We start from the raw sequence: 23,699 nt of genomic DNA on the forward strand, positions 1-23,699 counted from the left end.
GTGGTCTGCGGAATCCAGCGCCGGCGGAACCCAGCACAGGGGACGCACCGACCACGGCTGCCAACACGGCGCAAAAAAAAAGGAAAATGAGTGACTGAGCGGGACGCGAGCTGCGGAAGAGGGGGCGGGGGTAAAAATTAGTTTAAAGATTTCTGCGAATCGGGCGAGCGGGGGAGGCGGAGATCAAAGGCAAGGCGGCTCTCTGAAAACCTTTCTCGTTACGCTGCTTTATCTTCCTCTTTTTGCTTTATTTTTATTTTCCTCAATTTTTATATCAGATTTAACGCGGCGTACCTGTACACGCACATGTATATGGTTATATATATCAAAATAAGCGCACAATTTGCTGAAATTTAGTTAAGTCATCGCATATTGTTCTTGTTGCTGATACCGGACAGGATGGTAAGCAGAACGCAAAATACATTTTTCGGTGATTGAAACAGAGAAATACTTCGTTAAAGATTCAGCACGAACTTGGTGTAGGAAAATTACAGGAGATTAATGTATGAAGCCTTTTTGTGTCTCCTACAGGATCCGAGACGAACTGGTTAAGAAGACATGTTTTGTCGATGAATGAAATGAATTCCATGTATGAGCCCTCTGTTTTCCTCTTTTTTATTATTTATTTGATTTTGGGTGGTATCCACCAGTTATATTTTGCTTATGCAGCTACATGATTATGATTTATTTATTTGTTTCATACAAATAAATTGTTACATTCAAAACGAAATGAATTTAAATGTTGATTTCTGCTTATTTTACGTAGGTTCCTGTGACGTGATAGTTTTTTATAGATAGTAATGGAAGTAGGTAATGAAACCTTCCGCTGCTTTTTTGTTGTTCGGTATTTGGTACATTCTAATATTACCTGACATAAATCAACTGCACATTGTGGAGTCTATAATTTTAATTTCGTAGAGGTCGTAGAGGTCATTGTGGAGCTCATTCTGTACATTCTGTCTCCGTTACACCACCGTTTCCTCGGCAGTTCCGTCTCAATATGGTCACAAAATCTTTCTTTGCTTCTCTTGGTTATAGCCCAAATCCTGTTCCATCCTTCCTTAGCTTGTTGGCGTATTTTTTACACAAAGTCACTGCATGAGAGTCTAATTCTCTGGAATATGACTTCAGTAGTACTTTATTTAGGATATCTGTCGGCTATTTCGCTCTCAGTTATGCCTGAATGTCATTTGACGCAAGTTTACGATGTCAATTTTTCTTTTAGTGCAGTCTAACTCAGTATATCTTGTATATACGAGGGGCGTTCAGAAAGTAAGCTCCGATCGGTCGCGAAATGGAAACGACTATGAAAATCCGATAAAGCTTTGCACAGATGTGTTGGGTAGTGTCTCTAGTATAACCCCAGTTAGCATCACGTCGCTCTTCTCATTTCTGAGCTCACAGTGAGTGCGTAAAGATGTCTAGAAAATAGTGTCTGCCGCCAAGTACGAGGGCCTGGTGAGAAATTTCGCCTGAAGCTATGCAGCTAACATTACATAACTGTCGTGCTGTTTCTTCTTCAGGACAATTCTCAGCCGCATTCTGCAGGGGCAATGAAGATGCTCCTGCATCGTTTTCAAATGGAAATGTTAGATTACCCACAATACAGTCCGCAATTGTCTCCCCCTGAGTTTCATCTCTGGTCACATGAACCGCTGTCTTTGAAGACAACATTTTGACACAGACAACGAGGTGTAGGCCAGCGTGGAGAATTGGCGGAAAGCACTGGCGGCTGCCTTCTATGATGAGGCTATTGAAAAGTTGGTACAACGCTATGACAAAAGTCTAAGTCAGAACGGCGACTACGTAGAGAAGTAGCTGAAAGGTGTAGCTAATTGTTACAAGTAAAACATTTCTGATGTTCACTGTGGTTTCAATTTGGCAATCAATCGGAGCTTACTTTCTGAACAGGCCTCGTATATCTTGTATATAGCGATCGTGATCGCATTCCGATATGGTATTTCTGTTCTGTGCAGTAAACTTTTAGAGTCTGTTCCAATTAAGACTTTGTGAAATTCGTTCTTTATTCCATAGGTAACCGCCTCTCTCTGTTTCCCTCAAGAAACCGCTGACAGTCTCGAACTCATACCTGGCATTTATTGTCCTTAGCTGAGTGTGTGAGCGTCAGACCAAAAACCCAGAGATACGGAGGTCAGCCCTCAGGGCTTTTTCTGACAGTAATCGCCCTCTCCTCTAGCAATGATCTGTGTGTATGGAAAATGCCGCCTCACACTGTCTAGGCTGGGTCACTTCAGAGAAGCACGAAGGAAGTCGAGGACACGTCACTTGCTACAAAACCGTGCCCAGTACAGCGCAGCGATGTTCAGATCAACTTTCTAGTCGAGGATAGCTTTATCTTTTATATCTGCAAGAAGTAAACGCTACGAGAATGTAAGCAACTGAAGATAAACTGCAACGTTACATATCCTTCTTATCAAATCTGTGAAAATGTAATATAACAAATTTGCTCTGGGAAAACGTGACAAAAGGGACGATAAAAAAGAAACCAGTCGGTGGAAGTGAAACATGGACGACAAACAGTCCAGACAAGAAGAAAGTAGAAAGTTTCGAAATGTGGCGCTGTAGAATTACATGAGTCGATCGAGTAACTGATGAGAAGGTACTCAAACTGAAGAAAAAAGAAATTTATAGCACAAATTGACTAGAATGAGGCTGGCAGGCCACATCCTGAGGTATCAAGAGTTAAACAGTTTGGTAACAGAGGGAGGTGTATGTGTGTGGGAGGGGGGAGATATGTAGAGGCAGACGTAGGCATGAATGCAGTAAGCAGTTTCAAATGGATGAAGGGTAAGGCTGCTATAAATGGGCCGGCTCCTTCGATAGCCCGCTTCGATTTCTCTGTCGATATGGAAAGCAGGCGCATACTACCATACTACCGGTCAAAATGTATACTCCATGTTGCAAAAGTTTCATCCTCTTACTTGTGAGTTGTTCCAGGCACAAAGCAACAGCGAAAAAAGTTGGGATTTGCACTATGTTCTTCTGATTGACTAGGACTGAAACGTCTTAGTGATACGGCTGTAGTGACTGAATTTCCGCAGCTCTTGTTGGAAAGCACGCGCAGTTCACACCGTTTTGTCATTTTCACAACGAAGAAGACTAGGTATTTATAAGCGATGCAGTGCGATTTGCCTTGGATGAGCCATCTAGAATTTTGTCTGATCACAGGCCTAAGAAAGCCACTGTGGACGAAGTTGTAGTGGTTTTCAGTACCTGTTTCCTAATTGCTCGTAAGTGATTTGATAATCAGTCAAGTGTGTTATTTTTAGCTTCGAAGGTGACATAAACACCTAACATAAAAATATGAAATGTATCGGCACGTATTTAGACGTGTGTATTATTTAACAACTATTACACCTTAGCCCATTCACGGAAACTACCTGGCCGAAAAAGGAAAACCAATTGCCTTATTAGGGCCTATGACACATGATACGTTCAGAGAAAGACTTCCTACCTCTTACATTTATATTAGATATTCACCAGTTCTTCTTCTCCTGTTATTGCCAGTCTGTATTCTATGCCTTCTCTACTTCGGCTATCATCAGTTATTTCGCTACCCAAATAGCAAAACGAGTCTACTACTTTTAGTCTATCTTTCCCAAATCTAATTCCTTCAGCATCGCTGAGCATTGAGCAAGCAGTAAACAAAACCAGAGATAGTAGTAGTCCAGGTAGAAGAAACGGAAACTTCGAGGTTTGGCGATGACGTTGCAATTCTATCAGATACAATAAAGAACCGTGATGGCTGGGTGTTGTGTGCTGTCCTTAGGTTAGTTAGGTTTAAGTAGTTCTAAGTTCTAGGGGACTTATGACCACAGCAGTTGAGTCCCATAGTGCTCAGAGCCATTTGAACAACAAAGAACTTATAGTAGCAGTTCAAGGTGAAACCTCCCGCTATGTGTTTCTATATGAAATTTAGCCCAACTTCTCCTTCCACTCAATAAAACCAGTCTTCGGACTGAAGACCTCAACAACAACAGTTTCATTTATTTCGACTACATTCCATTACCACTATTCCTCCTCCATGTTCTTAGAATATGGTAACTTCGTCTGGTTCCTGTATTAGCTGTAAATAATATTTTTCTTCTGCACTATATCCCACTGCCTTTAGAATTTCAAAGACTCTGTTCCAGTCAACATTGCGAAAAGCTTTCTCTAAATTTACCAGTGCTGTAAGCATAGGCTCGCTTTTCTTTAACCCAGCTTATAAAATAAATCCCATGTTGCTACACTTCTGCGGTACCCAAAATCATCTTCCGCCCGGTCGGCTTCAACCAGTCGTTCGATACTTCAGTAAATAGTTCATGTCACTATTTAGCAATCGTGACTTACTATAAACAGATGGTAAGATAGTATTCACACCTGCCAGTACTGCCTTCTTTGGAACTGGAACTTTCTTCTCGAAGTCTGAGTGTATTTCGCCTGTCTTATATATCTGTCCTAGTTGAGTTACTGTTATGTTGTAGTTGCATTTGACAATGTTGAAACCGATGTATACTGAAGCATAAAATAAAAATACTAAACCTAACGGAACAACTTCTGTGTAACTTACGTCTTTTTCGGGGGAAAAAAAATTATTTAAAAGCAGCTGAGATGTGTTTCCTTTGAAAAGAGAACTGTCGTCCATGGAGAATGAAGGATCTCTGTTGAGTTGGATTGCTGGGTGCGACAAATCTGCCGACTAATTGATTCCCTTATATCCGAACAGCCATTGTAGTCTCAAGCGCCTCTTCTGATTTTCCAATCCAGGTGTCTAAACCCCTGTACGTCCCCGATCCGCATCGGATCGTATCGAGGGTCCCTGATCACACGGTGCTCGGCGCCCCTGACAAACCGCGGCCGGGGAGAAAATTAGCCGCCTAGCTCCGGGCGTCGAACACGCGATCCGCGAGGTTGTTTGCACGGAGCACGGAGGCAGAGTTTCCCCTCACTGGTGGGGGACGCTATCTGCTGCTGCAGCCCCCCCTCTTCCCCCCCCCCTCAACACACACACGCACATGTACGCACGCACGCACATCGCGTTGGCAAAATCAATTTCACGCCCGCGACGCCGCCTACGCACGTGTAGGTGTGTAGTGTTGTGTCGGCTGTGGGGAGACCGCGTGTGTTGGCACGAGGGTGGTGTAGCAGTAGTTTCTGCGCATGCGCGTCGCAAGCCGTGGTGCTGAGCAGCGAGACGTCTTTCATGCAGGCTGGTGCGTGAAACCGCAGTACCACCAGACAGGGGGAGGGGGGCGTAGGAGGGGGATTGATGTGTGGGTGGAGGGGTGGGGAATGTTGGGGAGGGGTACAGGAGGTACAGATGCGCCGCGAGGCGACATCGCCTCTGCCTACTTAGGCCTGTGTTTGCTCAACGGGCCAACACGGTGCCCTTGTGCCTTTCTGTCCCTTCCGTTGTCCCAGCCTTTTCGCTGCCGTGATTCGCACCACGACCTCGCCTGCCCTCTTCATTCTGATCGCAGCAGCTGTAATCTTTAATTCACAGTCACATTAGCAACAGAGGCTATTCATTATTGTGCGCGAATAACGAGGTTTCACACCCAGTTACCAGCGCGGAACTTCGGGACTGTAGAGGAGGAATAACTATGGAATGTTGTCGCCAACAACAAACTGGAATTCTTCTGTGAATTGTGCATAACACTAATTGTTTACATTTTGCACTAGGACCGCAAATTTAATACACTACTGACCTTTAAATTGCTACGCCAAGAAGAAATGCAGATGATAAACGGGTATTCATTGCACAAATATATTATACTAGAACTGACATGTGATTACATTTTCACGCAATTTGGGTGCATAGATCCTGAGAAATCAGTACCCAGAACAACCACCTCTGGCCGTAATAACGGCCTTGATACGCCTGGACATTGAGTCAAACAGAACTTGGATGGCGTGTACAGGTTTAGCTGCCCATGCAGCTTCAACACGATACCACAGTTCATCAAGAGTAGTGACTGGCGTATTGTGACGAGCCAGTTGCTCGGCCTCCATTGACCAGATGTTTTCAATTGGTGAGAGATCTGGAGAATGTGCTGGCCAGGGCAGCAGTCGAACATTTTCTGTATCCAGAAAGGCCTGTACAGGACCTGCAACATGCGGTCGTGCATTACACTGTTGAAATGTAGGGTTTCGCAGGGATCGAATGAAGGGTAGAGCCACGGGTCGTAACACATATGAAATGTAACGTCCACTGTTCAAAGTGCCGTCAATGCGAACAAGAGGTGACCGAGACGTGTAACCAATGGCGCCCAATACCATCAAGCCGGGTGATACGCCAGTATGGCGATGACGAATACACGCTTCCAATGTGCGTTCACCGCGATGTCGCCAAACACGGATGCGACCATCATGATGGTGTGAACAGAACCCGAATACATCCGAAAAAATGACGTTTTGCCATTCGTGCACCCAGGTTCGTCGTTGAGCACACCATAGCAGGCGCTCCTGTCTGTGATGCAGTGTCAAGGGTAACCGCAGCGATCGTCTCCGAGCTGATACTCGTAGTCCATTAGTCCATACTGCTGCAAACGTTGTCGAACTGTTCGTGCAGATGGTTGTTGTCTTGCAAACGTCCCCATCTATTGACTCAAGGATCGAGACGTGGCTGCACGATCAGTTACAGCCATGGGGATAAGATGCCTGTCATGTCGACTGCTAGTGATACGAGGCCGTTGGGATCCAGCACGGCGCTCCGTATTACCCTCCTGAACCCACAGACTCCATATTCTGCTAACAGTCATTGGATCTCGACCAACGCGAGCAGCAATGTCGCGATAGGATAAACCGCAATCGCGATAGGCTACAATCCGACCTTTATCAAAGTCGGAAACATGTTGGTAGGCATTTCTCCTCCTTACACGAGGCATCACAACAACGTTTCACCAGGCAACGCCAGTCAACCGCTGTTTGTGTATGAGAAATAGGTTGGAAACTTTCCTCTTGTCAGCACGTTGTAGGTTTCGCCACCGGTGCCAACCTTGTGTGAATGCTCTTCTTCCTGTCGGTTAAATTTCGCGTCTGTAGCACGTCATTTTCGTGGTGTAGCAATTTTAATAGCCAGTAGTGTATTTGACATATTTATGTGGGCTGGGGCCAAATAGTGTATGTCAAAATGTCAGCTTCCTCAGTAGAGCAAGTTTAATGTCTGCAGCTCACTGTGAATTCTTAATGATATTTTACTACAGGGGCGTACTGAAAAGTATTGCCTCTGAAATTTTTATGTGAAATCTCTTAAGTTTTACTCTGCCCTTCTGAATAAATACTTCAATCTAAAATCGTTGTTTTGGAGTATCATATCAAAAGAATAGTTTCCTCTCCCCCTTGCACTGTCTAAAGACATATCATTACGGATTACCACATTGCATCATATGGCATGCAACAATATTAGTATTTATTTATAAATAGAAGTCTAGCTTAGCCACTGCCTGCTTGCTGTTTGCTGTTGGTTTCCGACAAATCTCCAACAATTTCGTCAAGACACGAGGTAAGTGGAAATTTTGATTAGGGCCAGGCAGATGCTTTACTTCAGTTGCGCATTTGATATAAAGAGAAGTTGTGTTGAGACGTCTAAGGCCCTGCAGTCATGGACTGTGCGGCTGGTCCCGGCGGAGGTTCGAGTCCTCCCTCGAGCATGGGTGTGTGTGTTTGTCCTTAGGATAATTTAGGTTAAGTAGTGTGTAAGCTTAGGGACTGATGACCTTAGCAGTTGAGTCCCATAAGATTTCATACACATTTGAACATTTTTGTGTTGAGACCAGTTACAGTTCAAATTAGGTTCTGTTTAAGGTTAGCGTACGAGTTTACGTTGTATAACAGTTTGTGAGGACAAATTTTTGGTAATACGTAGACTTTTCAGAGAGTGGGAGGTACAGTTACGCTAAATTTCATACACAAACAGATGTAGTGGAAAGGTTACAATGTCGCACCACTTACGGGTGGTCTGGAATTGTCATGTTGAAGGAAACGGTACTCCAAGAGTCAACGAACTCTCCGAATTTGGAACTTGGTTACAGCACGCTGTTTGTGAAGCACAGACATAGTTACGTTACACACTGCCATGTTACACGCTGCAATTCGGAGCCCTTTAGTGGCAGAGAGCTGCAAACGAACATGAACACGAAGAACAAAGATTTGGAATGTTGAAAACGTTTGTGTTATTTAAAAAGCTTTAAAAGTTTTTACATAACAAATTCAGAGACATTACTTTTCAGTGTGACCTCATGAATTATGGCACGGCAGTACCAAGTAAACTACTAATCGCAATGAATAGATCTATTGTTGGAGCATTGTAACCGAAACACTCTTTACGGCACGTTCAGTCGACATTACCATATATTTTAGGCGGTATCAGTCTACCTGAATGATCCTTGAATGGTTCGGCACTGTTTCGCAACGTTTTTGCGACGTCGCGTTGATGTCGACCATATTTTCTAAAATATGTGGATCGTAGAACTGCAGAAGCCCCATCCGTTCCTTTACAGTCTTTAACACACAGGACACGTTACTTTAGTCTTGAACAAAAACTTAATAATACGGCTGTTTCACACGCAACAGAACACCACTTTATTGCCACGGCGCTCAGCAGTTTCGTTCTGTGAAATAACATTCAGCCCTCTTTCTAAATGAACTATTGAACTAAGACCCACGCCGTTTGCCGGATACAAAGTTGTGCCTGCCTAGTAATGATAAGTGGTGTCAGTCTATTTTCCAAATTTTGTGACTTACCTCACTTGGCAGCAAACCCGCCCATATACGTTAACTTATTAGTAACAGCAATTGTGAATAATTGTCGTTGCAGCGGATGAAAACTGAAGAAGTCCCAGTGTCATAGCTGCGACAAGATTTAAGAAACAGGGAGGAGATCATTTACGAACTGCAACAGTTTATTGAACGACATTGGACACGGTACGCTCGTGTACAGATTGCTGTAAAACAAAGAGGGAGTGGGGTACATCTCTTCAGCCACTCGAAAGGCTCACAGACAGATGACAGCACTTGCACCTGAATCCCCCACTTATACAGCTGAGCTACTGGCCACAACGGATACCAATTAGTTACGGAACACACACATTAGGCTCGTATTGATACTCACAGATTACCAAAATATTTCGCAGAAATTACAGAATCCAAAATTGGAAGGAAGGAAGTAAGATTGGTGTTTAACCTCCCGTCAGCAGTTATATCATTAGCGACGGAACACGAGGTCGTATTAAGGGAGTTCAAATGGTTCAAATGGCTCTCAGCACTATGGGACTTAACATCTGAGGTCATCAGTCCCCTAGAACTTAGAACTACTTAAACCTAACTAACCTAAGGACATCACACACATCCATGCCCGAGGCAGGATTCGATCCTGCGACCGTAGCGGTCGCTCGGCTCCAGACTGTAGCGCCTAGAACCGCACGGCCACCGCGGCCGGCGGATTAAGGGAGTATTGGGAAGGAAATCGACGGTGCCCTTTCAAGGGAACCATCCCAGCATTTGACTTAAACGAGTCACGGAAATCAAGAGAAACATTAATCTGGTTGCCGGGACAGACGATTTGAGCTACCGTCCTCCCGAAGTGAGTCCAGTATCTTCACTTAAAACTTCCGGGCTGATAGGCCGTGGTCGAAGCGGTAATGTTTTTTTTTCCGTTCCCATGTCATTCTGCCAACGTGGTTGGAGGTCACAGGCGCTCAACGACGAAGTTATCAGCGGAAGAATTCGTGGCGGGCTGCACTACATCAAACCGGTAATAATACTAATGATAAAGAGGTCTGCCAACGTGCAGTGTTAAATTAATCCCTCCGAAATGTACTTTGCTTGTTTAACAGAATAGAGAGATAGGTTCTAGAGAAGACTGCATAAAATTTCAGTCAATCGTACCCCATTAGTCGTCAGCGGTGCACCACACATATCAGATCATATCACCGAAAGTCGGTACAAACTTGTGTGAAGAACGAGAACGGTTTATGGCTGTAAACAAAGTTAGTTTTGCTATTGACGCACTGAAAAACCATGCACGTGTAGAAATTCAGCGTTCATCGCACATGCTGTGTGTCGCAAGAATTATAGTTTTCCATGTTTGTGCTCTCAGTATGCTCCTGATTCGTCCTGTGCTTCAGAAGTTACATCTTATACTTGTCACAAATGTAGGTACAAAATGTAAATGAAATTATTCTATCGATTTGATTGAAAGTTGTAGTGCATCCTTTTTAAATTTTTAGTCTCCTTACGGAAAAGATTTTTCTCATTTTTAGAATTCTGTACCTCATTCCGTAAAAACGGAACCCTTATATTTTTCACTTTGTCTGTCTGTCTGTCTGTCTGTCCGACTGTTCAAAACCATTTTTTTCAGGAATGGGTGGACATGTCAAGTAGAACTTTATGTAACATTCCTTGACGATGTACAAAAGTGTAGCTTTCAAATCAGCGTAATCAAAAGATACAGCGATCTATTTCACATATTTTGACACGCTGCGCGGGATTAGCCGAGCGGTCTTGGGCGCTGCAGTCATAGACTATGCGGCTGGTCCCCACGGACGTTTGGGTCCTCCCTCGGGCATGGGTGTGTGTGTTTGTCCTTAGGATAATTTAGGTTAAGTAGTGTGTAAGCTTAGGGACTGATGACCTTAGCAGTTAAGTCCCATAAGATTTCACACACACACACACACACATATTTTGACACTCGCAAACTCACTCATCAAAACCTACAGCGTACTTGCCGTTCAGCTAAAATCATGAAATCTGCCAAGAACCAAGGTTTCACGCTACAACCGAAAGAAAAAAACCCGAAAACTGTTTGTTCTTCTGTTAAGACCACTTTTTCTCAGGGACGGTTAGACGTATCAAACAGAAATATATGTCACATACTAAGGTCTATGGTCTCCTGTCTGTCTATCTGTCTGTCCCTCCGTCTGTTACGAGCCCTTTTTCCTCAGGGTAGACTTACCAAGTTAAAGTTCATGTCACATGCTGACGTCTAGAGGCCTTTGGTGGTGTCAAAATGTGGAGCTTCTAAATCAGTGCAGTCGAAAGATACGGCCATTTATGCCACATATTTTGATATTCGTAAACTCGCTCATTAAAATCTATAGGGAATTTCCCCTTGACACAGAATCATGAAATTTGCCAAGAAGAAAGGTTTCACAGTACAAGAACTCGAAAAGAATCAGAAAATTATCAACCTTTAACCATACCACACAAAATATTTTTTTTCTTTTGCCGCATGTCATCCGACTTCAAAGTTGTTAAAAAATTCTCGACAGTATTGGAATCCCTGGCACCGGTGTTTTGCCAGCATCAGTGTCGATACCAGGCAAAAATTGTGGAGATCCTCGATCCCCGGAGTGGATGAACTGTCTGTACACACCATTAAGTTATTACGAACCCTCAGTGCGGGAGTCCTACTCACACCCCGCCAGTTTTTCAGGGTTAATATTATATAAATAACAAATGAATCATTAATAATTGGTAATTTACGAAGTCGTAATGAATATTTTATTATAATTACGCTTATATGGAAACTCAAACTATCAGGAATAAGTTACTCCATATGAAACCAATGTAAGAAAAAAACTTGTAGGTAATTTAATCTTTCTAGTTTTTTGTACTATCCACGAAGCTAAGCTTACTTGTGACTTTAACCCGCAGTTTTATGTTAACTCGGAACTTTCATAACTATTGCAGGATGTATGTTCCATGTTACCTAAAGACGAAATAAATAAATAAAGAAGTAAATCCAACGAGGAACAGTTAGTAAAGTGTTCTCCGCATCTGAAAGCTCACTCGGCAGATATTCGTACTAATGGTCAACACAAAATAGTTCCCCTGTTTTTGTCCACGTACCTGGCAATAATCTTACAGGCAATGTGATAATAGCGTCTACAACTTTGGCGACACATAGTGGTGTATATATGAGAAAATATGAATGACAAGATTCTCTGATGTCATCGCTATCCTCTGCGAAAGGGGCGAACAAATGGATCAATTGAATGGAATGAACAGTCTGTTAAGCACAGAATACGGCTTGAGACGAAGTACCGAGAAGGAGCAGAAATGACATTAGTAACAAAGTAAAAACCAAAATTGGAGATAAATGGTACACGAAGTGAAGGAATTCTGCTGTATCTGAAGCAAAGTAACTCACGATGAACGAAGGAGGAAGGTCATAAGAAGCAGATTAGCACACGCAAAAAGAGCGTTCATCGCCAAAAGCAATGCGGTAGTATCAAACAGAGATTTAATACTGAAAATTATGTGTAGTGGTCAGAAATGAGGAGAATACAGAATCGGCGACGCAGAAATAGTTGTATGGAAAACACAGACCCGAACAAGGGACAGGATGATAGCCCTATTAAATCCCTTTTTGATACTGTAAGTAGGCTATTTAGGTTTTTATGTTGGTAACGCCACGTAGCGCTCTGTATGAAAATCACTGCCTGTGCTGCGTGCAGTCTGTGGCTGGTTGGCATTGTTGCAATATTCGCTATTGTAGTCTTGGGCAGTTGGATGTGAACAGCGTGTAGCGTTGCGCAGTTGGAGGTGAGCCGCCAGCAGTGGTGGATGTGGGAAGAGAGATGCAGAATTTTGAGAGCGGCCGATCTGGACGTGTGTCTGTCAGAAAAACGAAATTTGTAAGACTGGATGTCATGAACTGATATATATATATATATATATATATATATATATATATATATATATATATATATATATGACTTTTGAACACTATTAAGGTAAATACATTGTTTGTTCTGTATCAAAAACTTTCATTTGCTAACTATGCCTATCAGTATTTAGTGCCTTCAGTAGTTAGAATCTTTTATTTAGCTGGCAGTATTGGCGCTCTCTGTATTACAGTAGTTCGAGTAACGAAGATTTTTGTGAGGTAAGTGATTCATGAAAGGTATAGGTTATTGTTAGTCAGGCCATTCTTTTGTAGGGATTATTGAAAGTCAGATTGCGTTGCGCTAAAAATATTGTGCGTCAGTTTAGTGATGATCAGAATAAGTAAAGAGAGAAATGTCTAAGGACGTTCAGTTTTGCTCAGATGTTTGAAAATCAAAAAAAAGGGGTTTACCAGCACAGTAATTCATAAATTTTTCTAAGGGGAGGTTTCAATGCTACCGCACCCGGGCGTAGGTGCTTTAATCAAATGAAACTATATGGTTCCAGAGACCTTTTCAGGCCTGAGACATCATATATATACATTCAGACTCAAGTGACGAATGGTTAACGCATCTACCTAGTGAGCAGGACCCCCGGGTTCGAATCCCGACCTTTCGTTTTGTTTTCCGTTTGTTCACTTTTAATTTCCACAATCTGAGAGTGTCTGATAGGACTCGTAGCATTCTGTTCCATACCTTTTCAGTCACTCCAGTTGTCATGGCGTCATCAACAAATTTGAAACAATGTATTAAATAAATACGGAAATAGGGGTTATCCTTTTCTAATTCTCGTACCTTATTGAAGTTTATTTTTGCGCACTGGTCCTGATACAGCTGATTAATCATTCTACCATCCATAGAGTCAGGTCGTATTTCTTTCCCAGTTCGCATTGTGAAAAGCTTTTTCTACAGGATGGCGCACGAAATGTGTTACCAATTGTTTCTTTCACAATTTACGACGCACATTAGATATCCCGCTGGGATCTCTACAGCAGTACCAGCAGAGCTCGGAAAAACAAATGAGTTACGAAATGACGTGTAATTCACGATACTGCCGCTAGGGGACTAGTAAGCAGCAATGGCTGACAATGGAAGGCTGACGACACGGGAACGATCGGCAATTGTGTTACTTTGTCATGAAACGAAAAGCTTTATTGTGACTCAAAGGCGATTTCGACAACAGTTTGACACACGATGGGTCCCTTGCAAGAAGACCATCCACAGGTTGTACGATAAATCTGTACAGGAAGAAACAGTATTGGAAGCGAAGCGAGTTCGGCCTAAGCCTGCTTGTTCCCCGGAGAATATTGAAGCGGTACGAGTTGCTGTACAGAGAAGTCCCGGGAAATCGTGTAGAAAGGCAGCAGTGCAACTGGGAATATCCAGATGCTCCGTTCAATGCATTATTAAAAGTGCCCTCCAAATGTACCCATACAAGATGATCTGTGCGCAGAAGCTGACTGAAGAACACAAGCAGCAGAGACTACTGTTTGCCCAGTGGGCGGAGGATAGGGAAGAAACTCTCAACAACGTTTGGTTTTCAGACGAGGCGCATCATTTTCATTTAGACGGTGTGGTTAACAAACAAAATGTACGCTTTTGGGCCACTGAAAACCCACAAGTGCTTCATGAACGACAACATTATGCTCCGGGGATTACAGCGTGGGCAGCAATTTCCAGTCACGGACTTATTGGACCCTTTTTCTTTGAAGAAACTGTGAACAGCGAGCGTTATTTGAGCCTGCTTCGCAATAGCTTCATTCCACAGCTTCTTGCTACTGCCGTGCCCTTCAACGCGCAGTGGTTCATGAAAGACGGAGCAAGGCCACATACTGCAAACACTGTGTTGGAGTTTTTAGACGAGCATTTCGACATGCGGATCATTTCACTCAGGTTTCCAGGTCGCTTCAATGACGGACAAAATTGCCCCCCCCCCCCCCCCCCAATTGTCCAGACCTCAATCCATGTGACTTTTTTCTTTGGGGGTACCTAAAGGAAAAAAATTTCCGAAACGTCCACGGATTTAATGGAGCTCAGAAGACTTATTCTTCAAGCTTGCAGCGAACTTATGGAAGACATGTGCCGTAGGGTAATCACTAACTTCAGTGTTCGTTTGAAGGAAGTTAGGAAACGAAATGGTGGACATATTGAGCATGTGCTGAGTTAGAAAAAATCTCCGTGGACGGCTCTTCATTGTAGTATATGTTCCTTTCAGATTGTATTGACAATAAAGTTTTTTTCAAAAACAAAATGGTAACACATTTCGTGCGCCACCCTGTAAGTGCGTACAGCTAAAAATTTTTCGATTTTTGAGTTTGTTTAATTCTTCAATTGCAAGGAGAAGAGCCCCTTCTTTGGTATATTTTTTTCCCTACGTCTGCGTAACTCAATGAGCGCCGTCCTATTTCTGTCGAGAATGTGCCAGTGGATTATTTTCTCTCTTCAGAATGGGAAGTGGCTGCCCGTAGAGTGAGCATTATTTCAAGTGCTGCTATGTACATTGCCACGTGAGAGGCTGACGCTATCTGATGCTCGTCCGGGCGGCAAGTTTGCAGATCGGTCAGAGATAAGGCGGACTGACGTGCGATACGCAACGCAGCAGCCTGACGATAACGGAACAGCACGTAGCGGCCACTTAACTTGTTTCTGCCGGCGGCGGCGGGCGAGAAAATTACAGCTCAGCTGAACCTGCTCCGTGACTCTGCGTTCCTGTCCAATTAAGCGCGGAGCCGGAAAGAAAGCGTATGCGCGGACGTAGTGTTTTAGCGATTAACGTGTGAGCGTAGCCGCCGAAAGGCAAAACGGACAACTGAAACAATCGTCTACTCCAAGTCTCCTCAGTCAAGTAAGGACAACTGTACTATAATTCTGCTATCGTTCGCCTTGGCATAATGATTTGTATGTGAACTTCCTAGTAAGTTGTCAGCTTCTTATCTGAATAGGTGATCTTCCTTCACTCTTCTTTCCAGATGTGCATTCCAGTTTCCTCTATTTGCCTTTGTTTTATTGAGGATGTCAAATATATTCAGTTCTTCCCTAATTTCCAAATTTCTAAATCTCTCTTCTCTTATGCATCCCTTTGCTGCTCTTAGAAACCTCATCTCTGTTGCTTGTACCCGACTTTCTTGGCGTTTACTAATAACCCGTGATTTACTTCCGTAAACATACTTTGGAACTGTCATTGTCTAATGAAATTTCAGTCTTGTTTCTTTCCTCGTCTTATTTTTTTAGAGTTCTGTTTATTGTTCCACATACATTCCCAAACTTTGCTAATTTGTGTCTTCAGCATACGCATACGTTGCGTCACAACCTAAAGAGTTAATGTGTTTGATCTCCACTATTGTTCTATTGTTGATCACAACTTTTGTCCGTGCAGGATATTTTTCTTTGAAAGCCATTGATTTAATCTTCGTTACTGAAATTGCGAAATGTTTTTCTTCACAAACCTTATCTAGTAAATGTATCCTCCTTTGTAGATCATCTTCATTATCCACCAGCAACACTTTTTTTTAATATATCACGTTTTTAAGTATAAAACAATTTCTCCTAGCTCCATACAGATTCCTAACCCCATACAGATAGTTATTAAAATTTGTTGCCATTCTGAATTTTTAATAGCTATGAAAATCCTTGTAAAATTTGATAGGAGACACGCAGGGTGCTTGTAATAGATAACTCTTGCATGAATAGTTCACCTAAGTCACTAACAAATTTATTGCACTGCAAATGATAGGAAGTGTTGTATGAGTTTTCACATCGACAGCTACTCTTTACTCTCCTTACTGTTATCTATCACCTGTGCCCCACGTTTTCGTTTTGGATTTCATAAGTATTGTTATAGTAATAAAAATTCCCAAACACAAATTTTCAAGACTAACTGTATGTGGTTAGAAGCGTGTATCGGACTACAACAGATTATTTTATAGTTTGTAGTCCGTTTTAAAAACAGATTATATTAAAAAGTTATTTAGCTAATTATTTGCTTCTTTTTAGTCTTATGCGCGTGAAATTTTTCAATCGATTTCAAATGTTTTGATGACATTACAACAGCTGTGTGGCAATGTTCAGATTTATCTCAGTTTCTCTTCACCTGAGTCAACCAATGCATTGCTAACTCCCCCATGTATGACGCAAAAAGACCGTGAAGGTAACATTTACAGAGATTCCACACGCAGGCTTACCAGCAATTGTTCGAGTGGAACTCGAAAAGGGGGGAAATAGCACTGGTACATAAAGTACCTTCCGCCACACACCAGACAAGAAAGCGAGTTATCTTGCATTATATTGCATTTTCGTCCAGTTCTGAGATATTTTGAAAATTTGAAATCTCTAGCTCATTGGAAAGGTAGTGTGAAATCAGTTGCAAAGTATGTAACGAACAGGGAAGTAGACAAGGAATCGACCTCATATAAATGTTTTAAAATGGTAATTTGTTAGTTTTTCGTCGTCTATGTTTGCTATACCATTGATCCGATGGCGATACACCTGTGAAGATTTCTATGAGGGTAAGAAAAATGGTTCAAATGGCTCTGAGCACTATGGGACTTAACATCTGTGGTCATCAGTCCCCTAGAATTTAGAACTACTTAAACCTAGCTAACCTAAGGACATCACACACATCCATGCCAGGATTCGAACCTGCGACCGTAGCGGTCACGCGGTTCCAGACTGAAGCGCCTAGAACCGCACGGCCACACCGGCCGGCTATGAGGGTAAGAATGATATGCTATCCATAGGGATCGTGCTAAAAAGAGACTGGCGTAAAAGGTGAAATCAGCAACGTCTGGAGGAATTGCAATCAAATTTTGTATGTACATGACTCATTAGTTGCCTAAAAACCAGCCCTAGGGGCGGGAGTGCGAGTGAAACTACGTCATATGCAAAAATATGCTGTAACATTTTGAAGTTTTCCACCCCGGTTGCTTATGACAAGTATTTACTGTGTCACATCTCGCACGATTGGCCAATTACTGCCTTTCAGGCCATTTTCAAGCGCAGCCTATAAAGAAACAGAACAATCATGTAGCAAGTGTAAGTTTCGCTTATTGACGTGCGAGAAATAATATTTTACAACGGACAACCTAAAATTGTGATTATAGTTGTGGATGTATTGCACAGTTACCCGATAAATAAATCAGCGGATGCAGCTGAACAGAAAGCGAGCACATAACGTGCAAGCGCCAGAATTAAAACCAGGAACCTTACTGCTTGCAGTAATAGTCTTCATAACTGATGACCCGTTGTAGGACACTATATGCGCTCGCTTTCGTTGTTCAACAGTGACCGATTATGAGCCTAATGCCTCGAAATGTTGCATAAATGAATCTAAGCAATATGGCAACAAGTTACGACTGGTATCAGCTGCAGATGAAAATTATTCGCTAATCTTCTATGTTTTTCCACTGCTTGCGTTTTTACTACCTTTAAACTGCTGTGTTCTAAACAAAGACGCAATGCCAGCTTTCTCAATACTTGGTTTATTTTGTATGCCAGCAGATTTTTGTTGCTGATGGAAATTTATGCATCGTGTAGCACTGTTTTTTGTGGTCCCTTCTGTCGGGGATCATTAGAAATCTTGGTTGTCGAAAAGCAGAATTCTTTCATTTGCATTATGATATGATCATTAGCAACTCATTCATTCAACGAGTTCCGTAGAATCCGCCATAAAGCCGAACCCTCAGGTGCATGGATCGATTCCAAGAACCCTTTTCTACGATTCAGTGACTCACTCTCAACCCGAATTTCATGCTAAGTATCTTGTCCGACTAAAAATATCTTAAATGTATTCGTTACCTCGAGACAGAAGGACTAAATCACTTGCGTACTTCTCAATATCTATCTGCTTCCCTTTTCAGTTAGGTAGAGCTGACGTCAATCTGAAGATTGATTTCAGGACTGCAGTACTTCACTAGGTACGCTGATATGGGAGGTGGCGTGGTTTCTGTCTTCCTCTGACCTCTGAAGTGAGCTCGGTTATAGAGACACGTTTAATGCGTACCCCGCGAACCACAGTGCGACTTGGGATTTTTAACGTCAACAGACAAGGCCAGAGGTAAAAGAAGCTATGTCAGATACAAGGATCAAACGCATTCGGACACCTATCACTTCCACCTTTCCTGTTTATGACAGCTCGAATTCTGCAGCGGGTACTTTCAGTGAGTGTCTGAATGTCTTTGGAGAAACTGCACCGCATTCTCCCTCAAGAGCCAAAGCCAGGGAAGATAAATGTAACGCACGCAGGGATCAGGACTGAAATCGACTTTCTGACTCATCCTGAAAGTGTTCCATTAGGCCCAAATCGGGGCTCTGGACAAGCCAGTCCATGTCAGTAACGTTACTGTCTGCAAGCCAATTCCTCACATATGCTGGATTATGACAAAGAGCGTTGTCATGTGATACAAACGAGCATTGACCCCGAACTGTTCATTTACGGTACGCACTACACAATCCTGTAAGATGTCTTCATGTCCTTCCGCATTTGGTGTTTACTTAAGCGCAGTAAGGAGATCACACCCTAACCAAGCAAAACGCCACCGTAACGAAACAGCACGTCCTCCATACTTCACTGTTGGCATTACACATGATAGCAAGTAACGGTGTCCAGGCATCTGGCAAACCTAAAACACTTCTGCCCGAGTCCACAGCTCGTGGTCTAGTGGCTCGCGTTCCTACCTCTAGATCACGGGTTCAAATGGCTCTAAGCACTATGGGACTAACATCTGAGGCCATCAGTCCCCTAGACTTAGAACTACTTAAACCTAACTAACCTAAGGACATCACACACATCCATGCCCGAGGCAGGATTCGAACCTGCGACAGTAGCAGCCGCGTGTTTCCGGACTGAAGCGCCTAGAACCGCTCGGTCACAGCGGCCGGCTGAATCACGGTGTCCCGGGTTCGATTCCCGGCCGTGTTGGGGATTTTTCTCTGCCCGGGGTCTAGGTGTTTGTCTTGTCCTCATCATTCCATCACCATGAAAAGTGGCGAGATTGGACTGTGTTCAGATTGGCCAAGTGTACGGGCACTGATGACTGTGCAGTTGAGCGCCCCACAAACCAAACATCATCAACACTTCTGCCCGATAGTCACAGGGTGTAGCACGATTCGTCGCTCCAAATGACTCGTTTTCAGCCTTCCCCTGTCCAGTGGCATGGTTCTTCACATCGCTGCAAGCGTCGCTTAGCGTTGACTACATCTACATCTACATGGATACTCTGCAAATCACATTTAAGTGCCTGGTAGAGGGTTCATTGAACAACCTCTTGCCGCTAATTTACTTCACATACGACCAGAATCTCTTTGGATTTTCTACCAGTTTCGAAACAAAGTTTCGTTGTGGAAACTGTTATAGGCGTCTCGCATTGAACTCCGCGCTAAGTTTCGAGCTTCTGTACAGGATCGCCAATCTTGGGTATTTTGCGTCTGTTTAAATTTGGCATGTTGCAACAGTGTTCTAGCCCGTTTTGTGTACCAAGAAGGATCAGCTCCGTCGTTTGTTGGTGTATTTGGTATAAACCTCTCAATTGCTGCCGATACTATTTCTTTGAATTTAAGCCACATCTACAGAAATGTGCAGCTAAGGTGGAGCTGCTTATCATTGCACCCCATTATTTTTAGCTCCCTACGCACAATCGTTGTGCTAGCTGAACTGCTGGTAGCATTTTGAACTCAAAAGTGAGTCCTTTCGCTGATTTCATGCGATTCTTTTGCAACCACCCTCCCTAATTCTGCGGTTCTTGTCTATCAGTACATGAGATGTACCTACCTGGTCGTAGATTAGCTGTGGTTTTTCCTTCGCGTTTTCACTTCACTATCACAACCGTCGACCTGATGCACTCGTTATTCAGGTGACACCCACTGACCAGCCACGTTCGGAGTCACTGAGCTAACCCTTCCTGGAAATTACTGCTTCTCTGCTCCTCTTTCTTTTATATTCGCGGGTCCTCCTCGCTTTACATCTAGTGGTAAATTCAGTATAAAATCGGGGTGTCCGGATACTCCTCAGCACATAGAGTACGCGACATTCTCATTCTCGTATATGCTACGTTTTCTCAGCGTGTTTAGTAGAATATAAGTTTTGGTGTCCAAGCTGGATGCGACATTATGCGTACCAGCCCGACTAGAGCCTCGAAAGTATAGTACCTCTATTCCCGGTCAGATCTGTGATACATCGTTTAAGCTTTCTGGAACCTCCTCAGTTTCTGCGCTCGCTCTTTTGCTGTACATACCCCTAACACCCTAATAACGTAATTTACCACTCTGACATCCTGGCTGCCATCTGATACATTAAAACATGCCTTCATTTTCTATTCATTACTGCGGTTTTTCGGCTGTGTACTTCCAAACGACATAAAACAACTATTGCTTGTTTAGTCGAAAAGATAAGAATCATAACACTCTATAACCCACGACATGAAAATACTCGGGTGAAGTCAAACAATCATCGAGTAGCATAATGGTAAAATAGGGGGTTTTACTTAGTTTGTAACAAAACCAATCACAAGTTAGGTAGAACTGAAAAGTGATGAGTACATATAAACAGAGGACATCATACAATAAAACTCGTTCTCTTATAGTCGACAAAGGCTCTTTCGTTGCTGCTGTTGTTGAGGAGGAAGACAGGAAAGTGCATGTCGACTCATCTGTTATAGCTTAGCGCTTAAAACAAAAGATACTGTCACATTTACTTATTATTGTTCATAATTTTATCCGTAAGTTTCTGCATTCTACAGGATGTTTATAAATGAATATCGGGTTTTTAACGCTTTATAATATTTATTATATTAAACTTATAAATGATATGTCAAATGAAAGAGCAACTCAGAAAGTTTTACCAAGAACCTTATAAATGTTCAATGTGAGCACCATTTGTCACACGGCACACATCAAGTCTACAGCTGAGTTCTTCCCAAACGTTCACAAGTGTGTCTTCAGTGATTGTTGCAACAGCTGCTTCAATCCGGTTTCTTAATTCAGGGAGGTCTGCTGGTAGCGAAGGCACGTACACACGATCCTTTATGAAGCCCCAAAGGAAAAAAAATCGCACGGCGTTAGGTCGGGCGAACGTGACGCCATGCAAAGCAAGCCCTGTTGTCATTGGGCCCGTTGCGGCTTATCCAGAGCTCGGCTATAGACTTGATGTGTGCCGTGTGACAAATGGTGCACACATTCAACATTTATAAGGTTCTTGGTAAAACTTCTTGAGTTGCTCTTTCATTTGACATATCGTACATAAATGTAAGTTTAATGTAATAAATATTATAAATCGTTAAAACCTCGATATTCACTTATAAACACCGTGTAGTTATTGATAAAGACGATGATAGAGGTAGGCTACTAATACTTGTCCTAGTAAATTGTGGAAAACAAAATTATCGGAAAAATGCCCTCACATAAAATTATTGCTGCAACGTACAATTGCTATAGCGTGAGTCTTTAAGAAAACATGGAAATACACTCAGAGCATATTTGACGTTCAGGTTTACCTCTGACCAGTCGTCTCTGTAATTTCTCACACTTCAAAATAGAATGTTGGACCATCGCTGTTCACGAAAGTGTCATGTCAGAGCTTAATAAGGTGGTAAACTGATGTTCTACATCACGTTTATTGTATGCCCACCACTTTTACTTCTCCTTAACTTGTGTTTAATTTTGTTTAACTCTTAGCTAACACCCCACCCTTTTTTTTACCATTATGTGGTCTGATGAATGCTTGGACCATAACCCAAGTATGTTCATTTCATATAAGTCTTCTCTTTATTTTTTCGACTAAACAACCAGTTGTTTTATTTTTGTATTTTGTCTAAGCTACAGCTCATACGTATTTCACGCAATCAGTTGAAGAAATTTACCCAGCCAAAACTGAGTAACGAAGCGAAAATTAAGGGGTATTTTGTTCCATCCAATTGCCGCCAGTGCGTCAGAATTCTGTTATTCAGATGATTCGAGTTGGCTGGAGATCCTGTTTCAACCTAAGTAATTTAGAACAAACAAATAGCGAATTTCTCCATAAACTAAGCACAGTCCTTGGAAATTCACCACTCCTTTCCACCGGCATTTGGCACATGTTGATTTTCATTTGTAGTTTGAATGCTATTATCTTGATTTAGTACCGTCTTATTGAGAGGTTATCCGATCTTTTCCACTTCTGTAATTTTTGAACTCCTCTATACTTAACATTCTGGAAATAAATGTTATCTTCGCAGGTTGTCCACCAAAGAAAAAACTTCTCGTTGATCCTCATACATCTTCCCCTTGGTGGAACAGTATATTAATCGCTGTTGCACGATAGTGAAACATTGGCCACGTCTTCTGGAAGAAGAAAGCTTCGCTCCATCCTGTCATTCACACACTTGGGGGTGACACAAAAACCAGCTGACGTAGACACATGTGATTCATGCCCCATTTCAGTTCGTAAGATTATTTACTGAATCTTATTAAATTTATCAAAACTGTTATTCCAATCTTTGGCTTTAAAAATATGTCTTACGTTTGGTGAAGCAGTAGTGTTAATAGCACTACTATATTTATCTGCTTTCTCTTGGTCTTTACACTCACCCTTTCCTTTACGTACAACACAAAATTCTCCAGTACATAGTGTGCGATAAGTACGTTCATAATTAATTAATCATTGTCACTACACAGTTTCAAAAATTTGTATTCCTGTTGCAGGTTAACAGTAAACACACATTTCCCTTTTCCCGTTGCTAAACGACGAGACATCAAAAATTTGTATTCCTGTTGCGGGTTAACAGTAAACACACACTTCCCTTTTCCCGTTGCTAAACGACGAGACAAAAACCGAAGAGATAAAATGATCAACGTGTAGGCGAGTTACTTCACACATGAAACAACACAAACACATTGCCCCTGTTTGTTGCAAACGAATATGAAAAGTTGTGGTGGAACAACTAGCTCCATCGACTTCAGCGAATGCTTCAAGGTTGGCTCAGAGAGAAATGACCGTAAAAGAATGTTTACTAATGCAATGACGAACATAAAGCTCTAAGATTAAAAAAAAAAAGTCCT

General features: G+C 42.4%; 1 protein-coding gene across 1 annotated transcript in view; it reads right to left on the minus strand.

The window, feature by feature from the left end:
* LOC126209898 (visual system homeobox 2-like) overlaps positions 1 to 23,699 on the minus strand; it is a 608,517-nt gene that overhangs the window by 373,193 nt on the left and 211,625 nt on the right. The gene's annotated exons all lie outside the window — the stretch shown is intronic.

This window comes from Schistocerca nitens, chromosome 10 (genome assembly GCF_023898315.1).
Source record: "Schistocerca nitens isolate TAMUIC-IGC-003100 chromosome 10, iqSchNite1.1, whole genome shotgun sequence".
Lineage (NCBI taxonomy): Eukaryota > Metazoa > Arthropoda > Insecta > Orthoptera > Acrididae > Schistocerca > Schistocerca nitens.